The sequence below is a fragment of the Trichechus manatus genome, unplaced genomic scaffold, assembly GCF_000243295.1.
Source record: "Trichechus manatus latirostris isolate Lorelei unplaced genomic scaffold, TriManLat1.0 scaffold00077, whole genome shotgun sequence".
In the NCBI taxonomy this organism is placed as follows: Eukaryota; Metazoa; Chordata; class Mammalia; order Sirenia; family Trichechidae; genus Trichechus; species Trichechus manatus.
The window spans coordinates 2,346,437-2,370,035 of NW_004444013.1; the positions used below are offsets into that span (position 1 = coordinate 2,346,437).

Here is a 23,599-nt window from a genome sequence, read left to right on the forward strand (position 1 = left end):
CATCATCACTCTGTCGTTACTTAACGAGCGTTTGTGATCCACCAGGCCCTGTGTGCCAGACACCTTTCCCACGTTCTCCTGTGGGCCTCCAGGGGCCGAGAGCAGCAGAATGAGGGCACCATTTTACACATAAGGCCGCCGAGGCAAGGAGTGATTGAGTACCTTGATGGGGGTCACCAGCTGCTAATCACATGGTGGGAACTTAAACCCAGCTTTGCTGACCTCTGAAGCCTGTATGTTTTCCCTCCTCATCATGTGGAGGGGGGCAGGCTGGTGCAGACGGGGGCAGGGGACCAGGCTGGCCAGGTGGGCGTGCTGGGGTCGGAGGTGCTGGTGGAAGGGCCTTGGATGCCAAGGATGGTGGTATTTGGCTGAGCTTGACTTTGCATCTCCTGCAGTCTCAGACTTCCTGTTTCCTTTAGCCACTTGTTCATTTGTCCAACAAGGATTTATGGAGTGCCTGCTGTGTACCCCCACTGCCTGCCCTTTAGTTTGTCATCTTGTGGTGCCTTACACGTTGCTGTGGTGCTGGAAGCTATGCCACCGGTATTTCAAATACCAGCAGGATCACCCATGGTGGACTGGTTTCAGTGGAGCTTCCCGACAAAGACTAGGAAGAAAGGCCTGATGAATACTTCTGAAAATTAGCCAATGAAAACCCTGTAGCGCACAACAGAATGATGTAGTGCTGGAAGATGGACCCATAGGTTAGAAGGTACTCAAAATGCACAGTAGCCGTAACAATGGACTCGAGCATACCGACGATGGTGAAGATGGCCCAGGACCAGGCACCACTTTGTTCTGTTGTACGTGGGGTTGCATGAGTCAGCCAATTTGGCAGCAACTGACAACTGTGTACGAGGCGCTCTTCTAGGGTCTGGGGACTGCAGTGAACAAAACTGCTCCATGGTTCTTTGTTCTGCAGGAAGGCTGGTGAGACCACCACCTCCTACCGCCTCCACAGGTTGGCCTTTGGTTCCACCCTCTGCCTTCCGTTAGATAGAATGAACTGGAAACTGGCTGTGGATGGGGTCCCTTCATTGTCCTTCTGTATTGGCAGAGGGCCTGGATGCAGGGGCTCTTGGCTCAGTATCTGGGCCCAGGGGGAAACAGTGGGCCTGACCTGTTCTGACTCAGAGGCTTTGGGCTCAGTTCTGAAAGGACCTTGGCAGCCTGGCCCACAGCCAAGAGACAGGGAGTGTCGCCATCTAACCACGTTGGTTCACGTTTTCCTCATCCTAAAAAACCAAGCCTTTTTTGAGCCTTCCACACCCCTTCTGTCTTTGCTTCCTTTTCTAGCCAGACCCCCACTGTCTCCACCTCTTCACCCCCATCCACTGCTCAGCCCCCTGGACCACTGCCTTGCCCACCCGGTGTGCCGCCCAGGTCTCTAATGCCCTGGTGGCTCTTCAGCTGCCACCTCCTCCCTGACCTCCCTCCCCAGGCCGCCACTGCTACACCTCCTCTGGCTCTCCTTACTTTCTGGCTCTTCCTCATCTCTCCTTTTCCTTCATTTGCTCCTTGAATATGTGAGCTCCCCAAGCTCTTGACCTCAGTTTCCCTCTTGATTGCTCCCACTACATTCTCCCCGGGCAGCCTTTTCCACTCGGGTTCCTCTGCTGCCCCCTCCTTTATCTTTCCCATCTTATCCCTCCAGCCCAGAGCCCTCTACCAAGCCCCCAGCCCCCTTGTCACCCACAGGTTACTGAGCATCACCCCTCAGATGGCCTTCAGGCACATAGACCTAGTGGCCTAGCCTCCTTCCCTTCTATTCCCTGCTCATCCTGGGATACCACCATCTGCTTAGTCATCTGAGTCAACAACCCTGGTGGTCACTCCCGATGCTTCCCTCTCAGAACCTTCCATATCCACTCAGTCACAAAGCTCTGTCCTCTGGGATGGTTAAGTCCACCTTTCCCTCCATCTCTGCTGCTGTCTTCTGGTTCAGACCTGGTCATCTCTTGCCTGGACTGCTGCAAGAGCTTGGTAATTGCTGATCTCCCTAGCTTCATTCTTGCGCCCTACAGTTGATCGGCCATATCCAGCCAGAATCTCTCAAACTGACCGCGTCTTGCCCCTACTGCAAACTCCTCAGTGGCTCCTTTTGCTTGAAAGGTGAGCTCCCATGGTCCTTTGTGAACTCCCGAGGTCCTTCGTGAACTCCCACGGTCCTTTGTGAACCCCTGGAGTCTTCGTGAGCTTCCAAGGTTCCTTGTGAGCTTTTGAGATCCTTCCCGAGGTCCTTCGTGAACTTGCACAATCCTTCGTGAACTCCCGTAGACCTTTGTGAACTCCTGGAGTTTTTCATGAGCTTCTGAGGTCCTTCGTGAGCTTCTGAGGTTCTTTCTGAGGTCCTTCGTGAACTCCCGCAGTCCTTTGTGAACTCCTTGAGTCCTTTTTGAGCTTCTGAGGTCCTTTGTGAGCTTTCAAGTTCCTTTCCGAGGTTCTTCATGAATTCCTGAGGTCTGTTGTGAGCTTCCAAGGTCCTTCCCAAGGTTTGTCATGAACTCATGAGGTCCATCGTGAACTCCCACGGTCCTTTGTGAACTTCCAAGGTCCTTTGTGAACTTCCGACGTCCTTCTCGACGTTCTTTGTGGTCCTTTGTGAGCTTTCAAGGTCCTTTCCAAGGTGCGTCATGAACTCATGAGGTCCTTTGTGAACTCACGAGGTCCTTCATGAACTCCTGGAGTCCTTTGTGAGATTTGAGGTCCTTACTGAGGTTCTTTAGGAACTCCTGAGGCCCTTTGTGAACTCCTGGCGTCCTCTGTGAGCTTCTGAGGTCCTTTGTAAACTCCGGGAGTCCTTTGTGAACTCACAAGGTCCTTCATGAGCTTCCGAGGTCCTTCCTGAGGTCCGTCACGAACTCCTGAGGTCCTTTGTGAACTCCTGGAATCCGTCATATACACCTAGGGTGCTTCGTGAACTCCCAAGTTCCTTCATGAACCCTTAGGGTCCTTCATGGTCTTCAGAGTCCTTTGTGAGCTTTCAAGGTCCTTTCCAAGGTCTTTCATGAATTCCTGAGGTCCTTTGTAAGCTTTCAAAGTCCTTCCCGAGGTCCCTTGGCCTGTTCCAGTCTCTTCTGAACTGGGCTCTCCAGCCTTGCAGAGCTGTGTCCAGCTCCCTACCCTACCCGCTCTGGCTGCCTCGTGCCCTGACGCCTTTGCCCTTTTCAGGCCCAGCTACAACACATGGGTGTCCCAGGCTGATGATTTGGTTTCCTGGACAGCCAGTAATTTGGCATGCCTTCAAACTGGTAGTCTTTAAATATTTGCTCAGCGTTTATTTCGAGGGGAGGTAGGTACTGGGAGGGGGAGGCAGTCGTCCTGCCCACAGATGGACAGTACCCCGGGCACCAGTGAGTGGCCTGCCCTTCCCCTGCCTGCTCCTTCCCAGCGCGCTTCCCCTCCTCGCCTGGCAGATGCCTGCTCCCCTGTGAAGCTCCACTCTGCTCAGTGTCATCTCCTCCAGAAACCTCCCCTGACCACCTCCACCTCTGCTCCCATTTTCTGCTGCTTGTGCTGCACTTATTTTTATTTTTAACCGAGGTATAACTTATAGTGAAGTGTATAAATCTCAAGTGTCTAGTGTGATGAGTTTTCACCTGGGAACACCCGTGTAATCACAGCCTGGATCAAGATGTATCACGCTGTGCCTGTCTTAGTCATCTAGTGCTGCTATAACAGAAATACCACAAGTGAGTGGCTTTAACAAACAGAAATTTATTTTCTCACAGTTTTGGGGGCTGAAAGTCCGAATTCAGCGTACCAGCTCTAAGGGTCTAGGGGAAGGCTTTCTCTTTCTGTTAGCTTTGGGGAAAGGTCCTTGTCTCTTCAGCTTCTGTTTCCTGGTTCCTTGGAGATCTCCATGTGGCTTGGCATCAGTCTTTCCCCCATCTCTGCTTGCCTAATCTGCTCCTTTTATCTCTTGTAAGAGATTGACTCAGAACGCACCCTACACTAATCCTACCTCATCAAGATAACAAAGACTCATTCCCAAATGGGATTATAACCGTGGGCATAGAGGTTAGGATTTACAACACAGTTTTGGGGGACACAATTCAGTCCATAACAGTGCCTTAATCTTTTCTTTTTTCTTCTGTCTATTTTAGTGTAAATGTCCTATCCCCAGCCAGCCTGGGAATTCCTCACGGCAGGAGCAGCTGTCTTGGTCCCAGTGCTGGGTGGAGCCATGTGTGTGACTGCTGGTGTGTGAGCGTGTGGCTGTGACCTGCGTGTGTCACTGTGCATGAGGGCGGCAGAGGCTGTGGCCGTGGGAACATGTGCTTGCGAGCCTGGCCAGGGCCCCGCTGCAGGTGGACGCCCCTCCTCCCCTGTTCTGCGCCCCGGGCCCTCTCAGCTCCACAGGGAGCTGCAGCCCCGCCTGGGGGGGCCCTGCTGGCTGCAGACTGGAGATTAGTCTCCAAGGCCACAACGCCAGTTGCCATAGGCACGCGGGCTGGAGTTGGGATTGCGATTTCTCATCCTGGTCACGCAGGCAGTGGCCTCCCCGGCCCGCCCGCCAGGAGCCAGGCTTTAAATAACGGGGAAACCCAACCCTGGAGAGGAGAGCTGTCTGCCCCCCTGCCCGCCCGAGTGGCCTCCCAGCCTAGTGGGGCAGGCCTGGGGCACTGTACCCGCATACCACCAACAGGTCCTCCATCTCCCCTGGAGAGCTGTGTGCCTGCCCAAGCGGCCTCCTGGCCTAGTGGGGCAGGCCTGGGGCACTGTACCCCCATACCACCAACAGGACCCCCATCTCCCCTGGAGAGCCTGAGTTTGAGAGTTCTGGTTGTTGTCTTAAGTGCCCAGAGCACAGGACATGGCCCTGGCTCATCCCTGGGAGGCCCAGTCTGAGAGGAGCCCACCTTCCTGAGCCCCCCTCCCCACCTGAGAGGGATGAAGCCCTCTCTCTGGAAGCTTGGACTGAGGGGAGATGGGCTTCCCATGGCCAGGCCACACATCTGCCCCTTACCCCAGCTCCGTGAGGAGAAGGCAGCGGCCTCCTTGTGTTCGCCTGGAAGCAGCTGGAATCCTGTGCCTCCCTGAGCCCTGCCCTTTGTCCTTGCCTGGGGACCTGGGGGGCAGGGAGAGGCCCTGCTTTCCTGCCATGTTGGTTGGTGGTTTATTTTTTTTTAAGAATGAGGTTTCTGTTATTTCTTTACAAATTGTAAAAGGAATGCCTACTTATCGTTGATAATTTACAAAGTACTAAAAAGCAGAGGGAAGAAAAGGCATTCCTGGGCCTGTCTGCTGCGGTGAACAGTCTGGAGCTCCCAGGCCAGCTGGTCAGCCGAGTCTTCAGGCCAAGGCGCGCAGCGTTGGTTTCAGCCCCCATTGGGCGCTCTGATTGTCTGCCGTGTCCCCTTTGTGTGTGTGGGTGGGTGTTTGTGATATTATGAAGTGCTTCAGTGAAACATCTTTGCATATAAATCTTTACATTTCAGATAATGTTTTCAGGGTAGATTTATAGCATTAGAAGTTATGAAGAGTGTGAACATGGTTAAACCTCTTGAGAGGTGTCACCAAATCACTCTGCCAAGAGGACCATGTGGCCTGAGGCCCTGCTGAGGGGGAGCTGGGATTTATCATTGGACCTGATGTTCTGGGGCTGCTGGGCTGAGAAAGCACCTGGCCACAGTGTGGGGTCTGGTTTGCAGAGCAAGTCTGGGCAGACTCTCCTAGCTGTCTGCTTGTAGGCAGGATGGGCCGAAGACTGCACCCTGTTACTTGAAGCAGGACAGGATTGGAAAGGGATAACTGTGCTGTTTTCTGTTGTCTAACTGGGTGACCCAGTTCCTCATGTTTTTTAAAAACATTTCATTGAAAAAAAAAGTTATTTATTGTAAGTGAACCAAATAGTTGCTGTCACATCAGTCCAACTCATGCTGACCCCATGTGTGTCAGGGTAGAACTCTGCTCCATAGGGTTTTCAATGGCTTGATTTTTTGGAAGTAGATAGCCAGGCCTTTCTTGCGAGGCACCTCTGGGTGGACCTGAACCTCCAACCTTTTGGTTAGCAGTGGAGCATGTTAACCATGTACACTGCTCAGAGATTCCATTGCAAGTGTAACAGCTCAGTACGTTTTTACAAACGAAACCACACGGGTAACCAGCACCCAGATTAAGAAACAACATTGTAAGCCCCCTGCTCACGGAACCCCTCTCATGGTCACTACCACCTGCACCCCGCACACACAGCGTCACCACCCTCCTGACTGCCAGCATCGTAGCTTGTGCTTTTGACCTTTCCATAAATGAAGTCCTACAGTGTGACCTTTTGTGCCTGCTTCTGTCATCATATTTGAGCAATTCAGATGTGGTGTTGCATGTCATTGTGGTTTGTTCATATGTCTGATGTCTTTTCCAACACACGAGGCACCAGGGAGGGTGCGGTGGAAGTGAACACGTGGACACTGCACAGAAGTTAGAATTCTGTCTGAATTATCGTTGAGTGTCAGGGAAATAAAGTTTGTTTCCCTGAAGAGCCTGCTCTAGTGAAGAGGAAAGAATCTGTTACCAGCATAGCAGCTAAGCACATGGGGGATGACTTGTTTGGGTGTCCAAAGAGCTGGGGTCCAGCCTGTCCCCTCTGGGCCTTAGTTTCTACTCATGGACGTGGAGGCGGTTGGATGAGGGTCCATCCAGCTCTGAACTCTGACACCGTCGCGTACACTTGAAAGTGCTAAGAGTTTGTTTTCTAGCATGGTTTGAGTTTGTTTGCTCTCACAGTTCCATGTACCAGCTCGGCTCACTTTTTACAAAAATTGAGCTGACCTTGACCTCGGCCCACATTGCCCCACGGCCAAGGAGGCATCCTTGTAGATAGTGCCAACGTCTCCTGGATGCCCTGACCCTCTCTTTAAGAGCCTTGATAAGTGGACAACTTTCACTTGACTGCCCCAGTGATGGGGAACTCACTGCCTGCAAGGCAGCCTGCTCTTCCATTGGGGGTAATCCTCCCAGTCGGAAAGTGTTTCCTTCTGTTGAACCAAAGCCTGTATCCCTGTAACTGCTGCTGAACAGTGATGTGAAGGAAAGCAGACTTGGTGTAGTACTTCAGGAGCCATTCGTGGGATCTGGACTCGTAACTGGTCCTAGCACATTGGGTGCCACGTGATCGTGCTCAGTCACTGGGAGCAGCCGCTGTTATTGTAACTGTTGTTTTTATTATTGATCATCAACAGTGCTAAAATACAGGATCTCAAACTTGGCAGGGACCTGAAAGTTACCTCTTTCAACCCCTTAGCTAGAGCTTGAGTTCCTCCATGCGACATTCCACGGAGACTTTGTCCAGCATTGGGTACCTGCCAGGGTGGGGCTTGCTACCTCTGACACTGTTAACTGAGGCAAAGGACCTGGGGTAGCTTGGGGTGGGACTCAGAGGCTTGGTGAGTGGGGTCGTGGCAGACGCAGGATGACAGACATCCTCTGTGTCTGCAGATGCCCTGATAGGAGGAAGCAGGTGGGGGCTGCAGCAGGAGAAACTCGAGCTTGATACTTGGGCAGACTTTCCCCAGTGAGGAGGATTGATAAATAGTGAGATTTATCAGAGAGTCTCGGAGACCGAGGCCTTTAGAAATAGATCCCAGTGGCAGTGAATTTATGTTAATGGAGGAGGAAGATGATCCAGAAAAGGAGGGGGCAATGATTGCACAGCTCAGAAAATGTCATCAATGTCACTGAAATGTACATGGAGAGGCTTGAATTGGTGTCTTTTTTTGCTGTGTATATTCTCAGCAACAACAAAAATAAATTATTAAAAAAACAAACAAACAGATCCCAGTAGTTCAACTAGCCTTGTTATTTAATCCTCCCAACAATGCAGTGAGGTAGTTATAATTTGGCCCATTTTACAGATGAAAAAAGTGAGGTTTAGGGAGACTAAATAACCTGCTCATTAGACTAGCATCCTGGAAGGCAGGGTTTTTCATTCTTGAACAGTGCCTGGCACCAGGGCTTTTAAAAGTTTGTTGGATTTATTTATTTTTATTCATATCCTAGCTTATTTTGGAAGTGATTTGAAAGACTTAGAAAGAAACAAAATATAGTGAGATGGTATAAAGAAGAAAGTAAAACAAGTGTTGTGGCCTAAAGTGGAGCCATAAGTGAATCAAAATTTGACAATGCATATCATAAGATCTGTTTCTGGTAGGAATGCATTCAGCTGCGAGTAACCTGAGAAGCAGAGGCTTGAGGAGTGAGAGGTGTGTTTCTCGTGCAACAAGTAGTCTGGATTGCAGCACTGTTCACAATAGCAAAAAGATGGAACAGCCTACATGCCCATCAACGGACGAATGGATAAACAAATTATGGTATATTCACACAACAGAATACTACGCAACAATAAAGAACAACAATGAATCCATGAAACATCTTATAACATGGAGGAATCTGGAAGGCATTACGCTGAGTAAATTGAGTCAGAAAAGGACAAATATTGTATAAGACCACTATTATAAGAACTCAAGAAAAGGTTTAAACAGAGAAGAAACATTCTTTAATGGTTACAAGGGCTATTCACTAGATAGTAGAGAAGAATCATCTTAGGTAAAGGGAAGGACAGCACACGCTACAGGGGAAGTCAGCACACCTGGACTAAACCAAAGCTAAGAAGTTTCCTGAATATAACCAAAAACTTCGAGGGACAGAGTAGCAGGGGCGGGGGTCTGGGGACCATGCTTTCAGGGGACATCTAGGTCAATTGGTATAACAAAGTTTATTAAGAAAATGTTCTGCATCCTACTTTGGTGAGTGGTGTCTGGGGTCTTAAAAGCTAGTGAGTGGCCATCCAAGATGCATCAATTGGTCCCAATCACCTGGAGTAAAGGAGAGTGAAGAACATGAAAGACACAAGGAAAGTATTAGCCCAAGAGACAGAAAGGGCCACATAAACCAGAGACTTCATTAGCTTGAGACCAGAAGAACTAGATGGTCCCTGGCTACCACCAATGACCACCCTGACAGGGAACACAACAGAGAGTCCCAGATGGAGCAAGAGAAAAGTGGGGTGTAGAACTCAAATTCTCGTAAAAAGGCCAGACTTAATGGTCTGAGACTGGAGGATCCCCAGAAGGCATGGCCCCCAGACTCTCTGTCAACCGAGAATTAAAACCATTCCCAAGGCCAACTCTTCAGACAAAGATTAGACTGGACTGTAGGACACAAAATGATACTTGTGAAGAGTGTGCTGCTTAGCTCAAGTAGATACATGAGACTAAGTAGGCAGCTCCTGTCCAGAGGTGAGATGGGAAGGCAGAGAGGGTCAGGAGCTTGTTGAATGGACACGGGAAATACGGGGTGCAAAGATGGAATGTGCTGTCACAGTATAGGGAGAGCAACTGGGGTCACATAACAATGTGTATAAATTTTTGTATGAGAGACTAACTTGAATTTGTAAACTTAAAGAACAACAATAAAAACAAAAGAAGTCTGGAGGTGGTGGTCCAGCCCTGCCTGGTGCAACTGCTCAGGGACATCAGACGGACCGGCACCTCGTGTTCTCTGGCTCCTCTGTCCTAGGCAGGGGCTTTGGTCATCCAGGCAGGCAGAGTAGACAGGGATGGCGCAGCGCAGCCCTGCTTCCTTGGAAGCCCTGCCTTTTTATTGGGGTACAGAGTCCTCGGGGACCTATGCCTTTCTTGTTGGCCAGAACGGCGTTCTGTAGCTGTCTGAGTCATCTAGTGCTGCTGTAATGAAATACCACAACTGGGTGACTTTAACAAACAGAAGTTTGTTCTCTCACAGTCTAGGAGGCTAGAAGTTCAGGGCGCCAGCTCTGGGGGAAGGCTTTCTTTCTCTGTTGGCTCTTAGGGAAAGTCGTTTCTTTTCAGCTTCTGTTCCTTGGCAGTGTTGTGGCAGGGCATCCTTGCCTGCTTGGTTGCTTACTCAATCTGCTCTTTTATATCTCAAGAGATCGATTTAAGACATACCCTACACTAATCCTGCCTCATTAACATAACAAAGAAAACCCACTCCCAAATGGGATTACAACCATAGGTATAGAGGCCAGGATCCAGAATACACATTTTTGGGGGACACAATTCAATCCATAACAGTAGCCATCCCTGGTGGCTGGGGAGCCTGGGAATGGGAGCACTTTGTTTTTTAGTTGAGGGGTCATTGGTGGCTCAGGGGTAGAACTCTCACCTTCCATGCAGGAGACTGGGGTTCCATTCACTGCCAATGCACCTCAGTCACAGCTACCACCTGTCTGTCAGTGGAGGCTTGCGTGTTGCTATGATGCTGAACAGGTTTCAGCAGAGCTTCCAGACTAAGACAGCTAGGAAGAAAGGCCTGGCATTCTGCTTCCAGAAATCAGCCCATGAAAACCGTATGGATCACAATGGTCCAGTCCACAACCAATCATGGGGATGTGCAGGACTGGGCAGTGTTTTGTTCTGTTGTGCATGGGGTTGCCATGCGTTGGGGGCTGACTCAGCAACAGCTAACATCAATGACGGTAGAGGAGGGTGATTGTATGGTCTATTATTAAATTCATTGTCAGACACCAAAACAAATGAGTGATTTGGGAATAAACTGGAGGCCACACAACTGGTGAAGGCTGAACTGAGTAGGATGCTTTTAACTGCAAGTAAACGAAGCCTCCACGAGAAGCGGCTTGAGCAATGTGGACGTTCATTATCTCAGCCGAAAGTCTGGAGGTGGCGGATCTGGTGTCACCAAGGGCCCGCTCTGCCATCCTCCTCTTCTCGTGGCCCCAAGCTGGCTGCCTCACATGTAGAAGGAGGAGGCCGTCCCTGACTTCAGTCCCTGGCTTCGGTCCTTTTCTAAAAGAACAAGAACTTTCTTTGAACCCCCTTGTTTCTCATTTGCCAGAATTGGGTCACATGCTCCTTCTTAACCAACCGCAGGTAGGGGGAATAGAATTGTCCTGATTGAAGCCTTTGCTAACCACCGAGATCCACCCCCTAAGGAGTCCTAGTGGAGCAATGGTTAAGAGCTCGGCTGCTAACCGAAAGGTCGGCAGTTTGAATCCAGCAGCCTCTCTGAGGGAGAAAAACCTGGCGATCCGCTTCCATCAAGATTATATATAGCCTTAAATTCAGTGGGGCAGTTGTACCCTGTCTTAGTCATCTAGTGCTGCTATAACAGAAATACCACAAGTGGATGGCTTTAACCAAGAGAAGTTTATTCTTTCACGGTCCAGTAGGCTAGAAGTCCAAATTCAGGGTGCCAGCTCTAGGGGAAGGCTTTCTCTCTCTGTCGGCTCTGGAGGAAGGTCCTTGTCATCAATCTTCCCCTGGACTAGGAGCTTCCCTGAGCAGGAACCCCAGGTCTAAAGGACATGTTCTGTTCCCAGCACTGCTTTCTTGGTGGTATGAGGTCCCCCTGGCTCTCTGCTCCCTCCTGTCTTTTACATTTCCAAAGAGATTGGCTTAAAATACAATCTGATTTTGTAGATTGGGTCCTGCCTCATTAACATAACTGCCACTTATCCCATCTCATTAACATCATAGAAATAGGATTTATAATACATAGGAAAATCACATCAGATGACAAAATGGTGGACAGTCACACAATACTGGGAATCATGGCCTAGCCAAGTTGACAGGTATTTTGGGGGACACAATTCAGTCCATGACGTACCCTGTCATATAGGCTCACTATGAGTTAAAATTGACTCCATGACACACAACAAGTTCCAGCCCCAGGGCTGAAGAGGGCCCAGCTGCCCAAGCACCTACCTTTAGATCGTCTCTGTTAGCAAGAAGCAGGAAAGGATTTGGGGGCAGCCCTTGGGGTCTTCCAGGAGACAGAGCTAGGATGGGTACTCAGATGTCCTGACCACATACCAGACTGCCTTCCCTTGCTGTGCAGCTGGGTATAAGACCCCCACCAGCTACCCAGCCATTGTTTTTGGGGTATGAATCAGAATTCTTCAACTACAGTGATGGGTGGACAGTGGAGGGGGCAGGACCCAGTAATTTCAACCCCAGTGTGTAGCCCCTGGGACAGGAGATGGAGTTGTCAGTGGTGAGGAGGTGCTGGAAGGAGGGATCTCTCCCCAAAGGGGGGGGATGTTTCTTTTTGCTTGTTCTGTCAAGCCTGTTTTTCCAGAAACACAAGCATATGGCAGCGGCTGGTGCGGGGGCCGTGTTTGGGTGGTGTGTGCACTTGCCTTTCCCGCCCCGCGTGGTCGGTGTGTTTTCTTCACTGGCTCCAACACCCCAGCTGGTACTGAGGGCAGCGAGATGCCAGGCAGACGAGCTTCCTGGCTCCCGGAAGAATCCAGCCCTCTCCAGCGGCACCTCTGTTTGGGTTTCTAATGGGGAAGGGAATGGAGAACTTTCCAGCAAACCTGGGCCTGACCTTTGCAGAGTTCTGCGCTGGGGATGAGGCCATGTGAAGGGGTGTGGAGCAAAGGGGTCCTTACTAGTTTCCTGTGGCTACAATGACAAATGACCACAGATGTGGTGGCTTAAAACAACAGAAATTCATTCTCTAATGGTCTGTAGACCAGAAGTTGGAAATCAGTTTCGCTGGGCCAGAGTCAAGGTGTCCCTCTGGAGGAGAATCCATTCCTTGCCCTGCAGCTTCTGTGGGGTTTGTGGCCCACATCATGTTAACCTTCAAGGCCCACGTCTTCACATGTCTCTGCTTCCTGCCCCACTCTTAACGAGGTGTTATGGACCGAATTATGTCCTGCCAAAATATGTGTTGTTAACCTAACCCCTGTACCTGTGGATGTAATCTTCTTTGGGAATAGGGTTTTCTTCGTTATATTAATGAAGCCATATCAGTGTAGGGTGTGTCTTAAACCTAAAGACTTTTGAGATAGAAGAAGAGCAGGTTAGACGCAGAGACAAGCAAGCACAGATAGGAAAGATAGGTGCCATGTTAGATCTCTAAGGAACACTAAGAATAGCTGAGAGGAGTGTCCCCTGGGGCAGACAGAGAGCCTTCCCCTAGAGCCGGTGCCCTGAATTCGGACTTCTAGCCTCCTGAATTGTGAGAAAATAAAATTCTGTTCGTTAAAGCCACCCATTTGTGGTATTTTTGTCATAGCAGCACTGTGAAACTCAGGTGGAATTATACATGCAATTGCATTTAGGGCCTGCCCAGATACTCCGGGCTGAGATCCTTAGCTTAATCACATCCTCAAAAATGCCTTTTTTTTTCACATAACATTTACAGGATCCAGAGATTAGGGTGTAGATATCTTTTGGGGCCACTTTTCAGCTTACCACAGGTCTCCACGGTCAAACTGGGGCATCTGTTCTGCAACAGAATGTATACGCTGTCTAGGGAAAGGAGGGCACGTGGAGGTTCCCAGCTGGCCCTCCCTGTTTCTTCCCACCCCAGCCCTGTCCCACGAGCCAGGGGTCTTGTGCACATGCAGGTGGGTACCCCATCTTATATGCCCAAGCTCTGTTCACCCTCCCAACAGCTGCCCCATGGCCACCCCTCAGGCCCAGGGGTGCACCTGCAGCTGCATGGTCTACCCTTGTGGTGTGTCAGCCATCTGTCACTGTTTAACAAATAACCCAGACTAAGTCATCATTTATTTCTGGTTCTCTTTGGGGTCTGAGTAGGCTCAGCAAGGTGGTTCTTGCTGAAAGTCTCACCTGTGACTGCAGTCGATGGTGACTGGGGTCTGGCACCTGGGCTGGGAAAACGTCAGGGCTCCGCAGCCTTCTCTCTCCACTTGGTCTCTCCAGGAGGGACTATCTTCAGCATAGCTGGACCTCTTACATGTCAGCTCAGGGCTCCAAAGGTGGGTGTTTCAGAGAGGGAGGAGAAGCCTGTCACCTTGTGGGACTTAGCCTTGGAAGTCCCCTTGCTCATTTCTAGCACATTCTGCTGGTTAGAAGTGAGTCATTGAGGCTGGCCCATAGTCATGAGGAGGGACATTAGATCTCACCTCAGAATGGGAGGCCGGGTCCCTGGTGGTGCAAACAGTTAATGTGCTTGGCTGCTACCCAAAGGTTGGAGGTTCAGGTCTACCTAGAGTCACCTCAGAAGAAAGGCCTGGTGATGTACTTACAAAAAAATCAGCCGTTGAAAACTCTACAGGGCACAGTTCTACTCTGACATGCATGGGGTCGCTGTGAGTTGGAATGGGCTCCATGGCAGTTGGCATTGGTTCTGGATGGGAGGAGTGTCAAAGGATTTGCTGTTGTGTTTTAAAACCACCAGAGAAGAGGCCTCCTGGGGGCCCAGAGCCAGAACCCATTTGGCCGGTGAATTCCAGGGTCCTGAGTACCCAGGGTCTAGAAGGGATGTGGGCTCCTGGCCCAGGCTCTGGCTAGGGTAGAACGGAGTGCGGGGTGCTTTCTCCTGGACACGTCCCAGAATCCTGACCGTGCTCTGGGTTGGAAGTGCTCCAGTGGTCAGCTCCCTCCCACCCTCGCCCCAGACCCACACATCCTGGGCTCTGGTTGCTCCTCCCCCATTCTGCTCACTTGTGCCTCACTGCCTTTGGCCGTGCTGTCCCCTCTGTCGTCCCTCCGTACCTTCTTCATGTTCCCTAATTCTTATGGGCAGGCCCAGGGTGCACAGAGGAAAGGAATGGGGCCTGTCCTCCAGGAGCTGGTGGTCTCATGGGACCCAGATAAGCCTGCATCCTGGCAGAGGGGAGGTATGGGGAGCAGGGAAGAATGGACTTTGGGGCCTGGCCAAGGGGCATCCGCCCATCCCAGAGGGTCAGGACAGGAGGTGCCTATGTGCCTGACCAGTTAGGAGTTACCCAGACAAAGGGAAAGGATGTTTCTGACAAAGTGTCATGAATTGAATTGTGTTGCCCAAAAAATATGTGTATCAACTTGGCTAGGCCATGATTCCCAGTATCTTGTGATTGTCCACCATTTTGTCATCTGATGTGATTTTCCTATGTGTTGTGAATCCTATCTCTATGATGTTAATGAGATGGGATTAGCAGCAGTTATGTTAATGAGGCAGGACTCAGTCTACAAGATTAGATTGTGTTTTAAGCCAGTCTCTTTTGAGATATAAAAGAGAGAAGCAAGTAGAGAGATATGGGGACCTCATATACCACCAAGAAACAAGAACCAGGAGAATAGCGCGTCCTTTGGACCTGGGATCCTTGTGCTGAGAAGCTCCTCAACCGGGGAAGATTGATGACAAGAACCTTTCTCCAGAGCCCATAGACAGAGAAAGCCTTCCTCTGGAGCTAGTACCCTGAATTCGAATTTCTAGCCTTCTAGACTGTGAGAGAATAAATTTCTCTTTGTTAAAGCCATCCACTCGTGCTGTTTCTTTTACGGCAACACTAGATGAGTAAGACACAAAGGGAACAGCATGTGCTAAGGCCCAGGAGCAAGAGGTCAAGGAGTGTCTAGGGACCTGCAGGATGGAGGGAGGGCAGTGGGCATTGAGGCTGGGAGCCTGGATGGGTCAGATCAAAGCACAGGTCAGGTCAGCTTGCTGTGTGGCAGTGGTTCTTGACGGGGCGGTGAGCCCCATGAGGGCAGGGCTGTGTCCTGTCCACCTCTCTGTCCCTGTACTCCGGGGCGAGGCTGAGCCCCATGAGGGCAGGGCTGTGTCCTGTCCACCTCTCTGTCCCTGTACTCCGGGGCGAGGCTGAGCCCCATGAGGGCAGGGCTGTGTCCTGTCCACCTCTCTGTCGCTGTACTCAGGGCTGGGTGTGAGCCCCGTGAGGGCAGGGCTGTGTCCTGTCTGCCCCGTGGTGCTGGCTCTGCAGGGCTGGGGGTGAGCCCCGTGAGGGCAGGGCTGTGTCCTGTCCACCTCTCTGTCCCTGTACTCCGGGGCTAGGCTGAGCCCCATGAGGGCAGGGCTGTGTCCTGTCCACCTCTCTGTCCCTGTACTCAGGGCTGGGTGTGAGCCCCGTGAGGGCAGGCCTGTGTCCTGTCTGCCCCTCGGTCCCGGCACTGTAGGGATAGGGATGAGCCCCATGAGGGCAGGGCTGTGTCCTGTCCGCACCTTGGTTCCGGCACTGTAGGGCTGGGGGTGAGCCCCATGAGGGCAGGACTGTGTCCTGTCCACCCCTCGGTTCCGGCACTGTAGGGATGCGGGTGAGCCCCATGAGGGCAGGGCTGTGTCCTGTCCGCACCTTGGTTCCGGCACTGTAGGGCTGGGGGTGAGCCCCATGAGGGCAGGGCTGTGTTCTGTCTGCCCCTCGGTCCCGGCACTGTAGGGGTGGGTGTGAGCCCCATGAGGGCAAGCCTGTGTCCTATCCACCTTTCTGTCCCTGCACTCTGGGGCTAGGGGTGAGCCTTGTGATGTGTTTTGTCCACCTCTCTGTCCTGACTCTGCAGGACTGGGGGTGAACCCTGTGAGGGCAGAGCTGTGTCTTGTCCGCCTCTCTGTCCTGGCTCTGCGGGGCAGGACGTAGCTGCCTTCTCTGAGTGTGCTCATTGCATCCCGATGGACTGTACTGGGATTGGTGCCAGGAGGGTGTACGTTAGGGTATGCACATGTGCACACGTGTGTGATTGCACGTGTGTTTGGGTTGCTAGTGTTCACACTCACCTCTGGATCAGAGATGTACTTGCCAGGTGAACCCTTCTGTCTTCTTCCTCCCTCCCCTTTTCTCATTCCAGCATCAGCTCTGATCTTAGAGTGGACGCTCAGTGAGTACCACCAAACACCTCTGTGCACCCTGGAACGAGAGTTGTTTATCTCCTAATCAACCTTCTTCCTCTGCCTCTCTCAGTAGAGATGACAATATTGTGATTCGTGCATCCAGAGAACTCCTATTCTCCCTTCAAAACCCATCTCAACAGTCATGCAGAAGCCTTGTTTGACAGACCCCTAAACCAAATCAAACCCATTGCCATCAAGTTGATTCCGACTTATAGTCACCCGATAGGACAGAGTAGAAGTGCCCCATAGGGTTTCTAAGGAACGGCAGGTGGATTTGAACTGCTGATCTTTTGAATAGCAGTCGAGATCTTAACCACTGTGCCACCAGTGCTCCTGGCGGACCCCTGGTCCCTAAAAATAAATGAATAGTGTTTAAATAAAAGGGGTCACTGTTTTCTCCCGTGTCAGGCTATGTGTCTCAGCCAGCTTCCCGGTGTGTTCTCATTTCCCCCTCTGTGTGGGCGTGTCTGCCCAGGAGCACTAGGACGGCAGGTGGGGCCTAAGTCTGTGGCCCAGGGCCTGGCGCAGAGCAGCTCCCAGCAGGTTTTTAGTGGATGAGTGGAGGGTGCCGGGAGAACAGAGAAGCGCCCAAGCTGCCTCCCCCGGCCTCCCTAATGGGTGACCAGGCCTCCAGCTTCTGCTGAGCTGCTGCAGCCTGCCCCACCCTCACATGCTGCCTCCGGACCTTGAGCCAGCTGATGGCCAGGTAGCCTCGCTGGGTGGCTGATAAGCACAGAGAATGAGTCCAGCTCTTGAGTTCAGCCAGGATGTGGAAAATGGACAGAGTGTATGAACGCACCCCAGTGAGATGTGAAGCTGTGGGGGGCAGCGGGGGCGACGGAGGCACCGACATGTGCGCCTTGGCCTGGCCTGCCTTGGGACTGGGCGGACCTGGCTCATGGGTGGTCTCCTCCTTGCTGCAGGAGACCTTGGGCAAAGTGCATAGCCTCTCCGTGCCTTAGTTTCTCCAGATGTAAAATGGGGGTAAAGTAAGACCTCGTGGTGGTTTTCTGAGAATTCAGTGGAATGCTGAAGATGCTGGTTGTGTGAGAGCTGGTGATGTTTGTGTCTTGGTTCAACCCCAGGCCAGGGGGTACAAGTGGCCCTCCTCCCCCAGCCTGGTGGGCCAGGCCTCTCAGTGTCACTCTGGCCTGGGGTCTGTTTGTGTGTGTGTAGTGTGCCCCATTCTTTCTATCTCTCACACTCACACATACACTCTCTTTTATACACACGCATACCATCACGCATGCTCAAACGCACGCAGGCTTGCTCACACGTACTTTTCTGAAGTTTGGGAGAGACTGGGGGGAAGAGCTGAGGTGGGGGTCTGGATTCCAGTAGGCCATTGACCAGGGTCGGCGTTTGCCTGAGTGTGGTCCTGGGCTCTGGGCCCTGGCCTGCAGGCCCTGGGGTCTCCTCAGCTGCCCCCCCGAGGGCAGGGAAGCAGGGTGCTGAGGGGTTTCCGCTGATCTGTCGATGTTCCGGGGAAGTGGCCTGAAGATTGGGTCCGTGTGATCCAGGGGCTGATCCCAGCATTGCCACTTCCCGGATGTGGGGATCTTGGGCAAGACACTTTAGCCTCAAGTTCCTCATCTGTAAAGTGAGGTGGCTGTGAGAATAAGGCATATACCAGGGGCCTGACCAGCCCCCGCATGTGGAGATGGCCCCGTCGCCCTCCCTCCTGCCCTCTAGATGGGCTGGTCCTGGCTCTGCTGTCCCCAAGCTAGAGAAGGTGGCGGCCGAGCCCTGGCCGGAGATGCCAGGTGCAGACGTCCAGGCCGGGCATCATTTTCTCGGCACTTACTGTGTGGGCTCTGGGCCCCTTTGGGTGTCCTCTCTGTGTCTCTGGTACCCTCAGCCCTGGTGTGAGCGCTGGAGCCTTGGGCCTCCGCCATCAAATACCCAAACCCTCCCTCATTTCCTCTAGGCTCGCCACCAGCCAGGAGGGTGGCAGCTCTGTGCGCCCAGCTAACCATCCAGCTGGCCTGTCACAGCAGGTAGAGTTCCATGATTCGGCTTGTCCCATTGAGATAGAGCCATGTCCCATGGAGGCTGTGTCCAGTGTCCTGAGTCTCCTGCTGGCTTTGTCACTAACTTGAAAAAAAAAGTCCCTGCCTCTAGGTCTTGGTTTCTTTGCCTTTCAAATCGATACAGTGTGCTCTGTCCTGCCTTGAGCCTGGGGCAGAGGTCACCAGTGTCAGAATGCTTGTCAACTGCATACAGCATCCGGGGGGAGGGGTCAAGGGTCCCTGGTGGGCAGCCACTGACCTGTGGCCTAAGGGCGGCTCTTCAGCCTGGGAAGGGAGGGAGGAGCTAGCAGTGGGGCCTTGGGGGTGGGAGAGGGTGGTGTTGAACCCTCAGGTGCAGGGACCATCTAGGGTGACGGATGGGGAGAGAGGGTTTTGATGTGGGCCGAGCTGGGGGTCTGTCTGCAGCCTCGTGTTCCTGCCTCTGCACCCTCTTCACACCTCCACCGGGCTGCACTTCACCCGGTCGTGGGGCGGGGCGGAGAGGGGGTGGGAGTCAGGTACCAGCCATGGCAGCACCTGTCTGCCCAGATATCCAGACTGTGGGCAGCAGAAAGCCCGGGGAGAGATGCAGACACACCCCTCCTTAGCCTCCCAGCTGACCAGGAGTGTCTCATATAGGATGCTGAGGATTGGAACCCCGGCTGCAGTCCTGTCTGGTCTCCCTGGCCCCAGGGCCCCACTGGAGTGGCCCTGTAAGGGGGCCCCCACCCTGCAGACAGATATACCTTGGGGCCGGGTCAGCCCAATTCAGATATGGACATGCTCGGCCGGTCTCTGACTCGGGAGCAGGCCAGGCTCCAGCTAAGCTGCCCGTGTCTGGGCAAGGAGTCCTGGTGGGGAGGGAGGTGGCAGTGGGCGGCAGGCTGGCAGCAAAAGCTGAGCTTCCTAGAAACTGGAGTTGGGATTCGGAGTGGAAACATCCCCAGAGACCCTGGCTGTGGGGTAGAATCCTCTGTGCCCCACTGTGAACCTGTCACCTAGAGCTTGGAGCGGGGCAGGAATCGGGGAGTTGGAGCAGCAGGTGTTGGCGACTGCTGCCCCACCTGCCTGCTTTCCAGGTGGGCAGAGTGAGGCCCACACTTGAGCAATGTGGCTGATGTTACCCAGTGGTGCTCCGGCTGGCCGGGGGCTGGACCCAGGCCTCTTAGTCCAGGGATCCTCCCGGTTCCCCTCCCTCCACCCACCCCAGCTCAGCCCTTGGTGGGGGCGGGGGGGCTTCGTGGGACGAGACTGTCCCCCACCTCTGGCCCATGGATTCTTCTCCTCACCTTGTGTTCGCCCTGCTTGGGGGCGCCCCTCTCTTTGTCCCCTCCCTAGAGTAGCCCCCAGCCTGTCTCTCACCTTGTATAAGTGAAGTTTTGGGCCCAAAGGCAGGATCTGAAATGCCCACCAGCTCCTTTTCCTTGCTGGATTCCTTGTTGCGTTCTCAGCTGCTGAGATAGGCACTTGGACTCCTGTGACGTGGGGTGAGCAACAGTCCCAGTTTGCCCAGGACTGAGAGTTTCCTGGACCACAGGACTTCCAGTGCTAAACTCAGGAGCATCCTGGGCAAACCAGGGTGAGCTGGTCACCCTAGCTGCATGTCAGCTGTGAATTGGGTCAGCAGGTCATTCGTGGTCCTCGATTCACCACGGGTGTGAGGAACAGAGTCCTGATGCAGCTTCAGAGAGACAGACAGACCGCATCTCCACTACACCCCACTAATGGCCTTGAGCACGTCTGTGTACAGTGGGAAACTGTCCACTGGGAGTTTCTAAGCAGGAGAGTGACATGAGGTTCATGTGGAGCAAGGTCCCTGTGGCTGCTGTTTGGTGGTGGGACTGTGCCTGGGACAGGAGGAGGCAGGAGCCCAGTGTCAGGCTGGTGTCGTGGTGTGGACAGGAGGTGGCCTGGCCATGGAGACAGGTGGCCTGGCCGTGGGCAGAGGTGGCCTGGCCGTGGGCAGAGGTAGACAGATTTGGATGCATTTTGGAGCTGAGCTAGCAGGACTCTGGTGGATTGTTTAGGAAGCATGGGAGAAAGGAATCAAGCAAGACGCCCAGGTTTTCTGCCTAAGCCCCCGAGTGGACAGCAGAGGAGGAGCAGGTCTGATGAGAAGCTGGAGGCCATGCGTGTTTGAGTTGCTTATTAAACAGACGGAGCTGTAGGGGAGGCAGCATCTCAGGGAGAGAGGGTTAGAGATGTAAACCGGGGAGTCACCGGCATGTCTATGGCATTTAAAGCAGCGAGAAGGGAGTTGGACAGAGAAGAGGAGAGGGTCTGGGACCAAGCCCGGGGCCACAAAGTTGAGTGGTCAGCCCCAGGAGGACTGGGCAGAGGAGCCTGGAGGAGGGAGGAAGCCTGCAGAGCAGCCGGCGGGAAACCCTGGGGGCAGTGTCCTTGTGGCCTCCTGCCTCCTCTCTCCCACCCAGGAACCAGGGGTGGCTGACTCCCTCTTCACCAGGGCTTCCTGGACGCGGGTGCCCGGGTCAGGAGCCAGCCGTCTGTCACCCGCCTCCCTCTGCTGACGTCACTTCTGATGACCTCTCCTGGGTGCCCTTGAGTAGGGCTTGGACGGCCTCCGGCCTGGCCCCTGCCCAGGCCCCTATCGTGGCCCCAGCCCGCCCCCCTGCCCTCCACTGGACAGTGCCCGGGCTGGTCGGGCTGTGTCGCTCTCCCCTCTTCCCAGGGATCTTATCTTCCTGCTTCTCCTTCAGCTCTTGCTTCCTGGTTAATCCCTATCATGCTACGTGTCTTCTGTTCTTAATAGTTTTTGGTATTATTGGGTGATTTTTTTTCCCTACTCCTTTTTCAGTTTAGAACTAGCCCCATTTACAGATGAGAAAACTCAGGACTTCAGTGATTCATTCACCCAGCGTGGGCCTAGTGGGCCTGGGCCGGGTCTCAGCCTTGGCTCCTGGCCCACGTTCTTGCCCCTCTGCCCCACCTGGCAGTCCCAGCCACGTCGCACCTGCTCCCCTCTCGAGGCCCTGGGTGTTTATGGGGAGTGGTCTTCTCCCTTCCTGCTCCCCAAGCACACCCAGCTGGCCAGCCCTGCTTCCTCCCTAAGTGGATTAGGACCTCTGCGGAAGGAGCCAGCAGTGTCTGGGCCTGTCAGGACGCCAGGGCCGTCTGGTGCCTTCCTGATTTTGTCCTGATTCGATTTGGGCCTCGGCGGCTGGGAGACCAGCAGCCTGAGGCCTTTCTGGGAATGGCTCAAGGGACTGGCCACCTGGGTGGCCACGGGGAGGGGAAGGAAGAGGAGGCACGATGAGGCCTTCAGGCCCCCCAGGCAGGCTGCCCTGGCTGCTGCAGGCCACCTCTCAGCTGGGTCCTTCATGGAGGCTGGTCACCGGGCAGACCCTTGGGTGGGCTTCATGCCCACAGATTGTCACTTGCTGTGACCATGGCTTCCTCCTGGTCCATACACATGTCCCACCCATGGCCTGCCATTCCCTTCGCATCCCATAATGCCATGGATTTCAAACTTATAAAATTGTAACCTGTAGAAGAAATACAGTTTGTAAATAGAAGTGAACCAAAAACATGTTTTGGCCAAATGCTGACTGACTGGCTGTTAAAAATCAATATTTATGCATAGCCAAGTAGCTGATTTTGGCCACAACCAAGGCCAGAGCCAAACTCCAGTCCATGCTGGTTCCTCTGACTCTGTTGACGCCTGAGTCAGGCCCTCAGACCCTGGTTCTGGGTGAGTATCTCAGACTTTTCCAGTATAGTGTGTGGCTGGACCCCACGGCCCTGGTCTGTCCTGCACCCTGGGCACTGGGCTGGGCCCTGGGGGAGCCACAGTGACAGACAGACCTGGTCCTTGCCCTCGCGGAGCTGGGGGAGCAAGCACTGTCACAGAGCCCCCATCCCACCCCTGGGCTTGGTGTCCCTTAAGGCAGTCTGGCCCGCTATGGCCATGTGCATGGACTCCTGGGCCTCTGGTCTGTAGGCAGCAGAGAGGGCGGGACTTGCAGATACCTCGGGTGCCTGCAGCCCTGCTCCGCACTAGCTCCCCTGCATGGGCTGCCAGGGCCGGGTCAGGGGCCACATGCAGAGCCTGGAGTGACGGGGCCTTCCCATGGGTGCTGACTGCTGCTCTCACCTTTGCTTGGCAGAAGGGCAGCTGCCTAGCAAGCACTAGAGCAGTCTGCAGGTGGGCCCCTCAGACCTTATTCCCAGGGTCAGGAAGGGGAGGGGCGGGACAGAATCAGGACCTCAGGGAGGGTTATCTTTGTTTCTAGTGGGTACCTGGGCCGGGCCAGGTGGTGCCAGGAGTGGCGGCTGTTCCATGCCTGGGGAGCCCAGGGGCGGGGAGAGCACCTGGCCTCCCAGGGCCCCATGACAGCAGGATAAAGTCCTGCCGTGGGGAAGCCCTGGTCTGAGCTGAACAGCCCCTGAGGCATCGTCCTACAACTCTGAGGCCAGAATCCCAATGGCATGGAGGCCGGCAGGGCAGCGGCCTTGCCCAAGGGAGCGTGTGGCCTGCTCAGAGCTGTGTAGAGGGCTCAGAGGTGGTGGGGAGCCCAGAAAAGGCACCAGACAGGCGGGAGGAGGGCCGCCTCCCAGCAGAGGTGGCAGTTAAAGCTGAATTGGCCATCAGCAGATGGCAAGGGGCCAGGAAGGGCACTGTGGGCACAGGGAACTGAAGCTGCAAAGGCTGGGGAGGCGGGAAGGGCGCTGGTACGTTTGGAACAGTGAAGCTTGGATTGTCTCCAGCATGGGGTGTGAAGGGGAGTTGCGGTGAGGGATCGGAGTCAGGACCAGGAGAGGGGTGGGGCCAGACAGGGAGGGCTTTGAAAGCCAGGCGGAGGCAGAAGGGAGCCATGGAGGGTGTGTGAACAGGGGAGGGCCTTGAATGCCAGGCGGAGGCAGAAGGGAGCCGTGGGGGGTGTGTGAGCAGGGGAGGGCCTTGAATGCCAGGCAGAGGCAGAAGGGAGCCGTCGGGGGGATGTGAGCGGGGAGGGCCTTGAATGCCAGGCAGAGGCAGAAGGGAGCCG

The 23,599-nt window shown here is 53.7% G+C and overlaps 1 protein-coding gene across 2 annotated transcripts in view; it reads left to right on the forward strand.

Moving 5' to 3' along the window:
- The window catches only part of GTF2IRD1 (GTF2I repeat domain containing 1), a 145,691-nt gene that overhangs the window by 19,714 nt on the left and 102,378 nt on the right, over positions 1-23,599 (forward strand). The gene's annotated exons all lie outside the window — the stretch shown is intronic.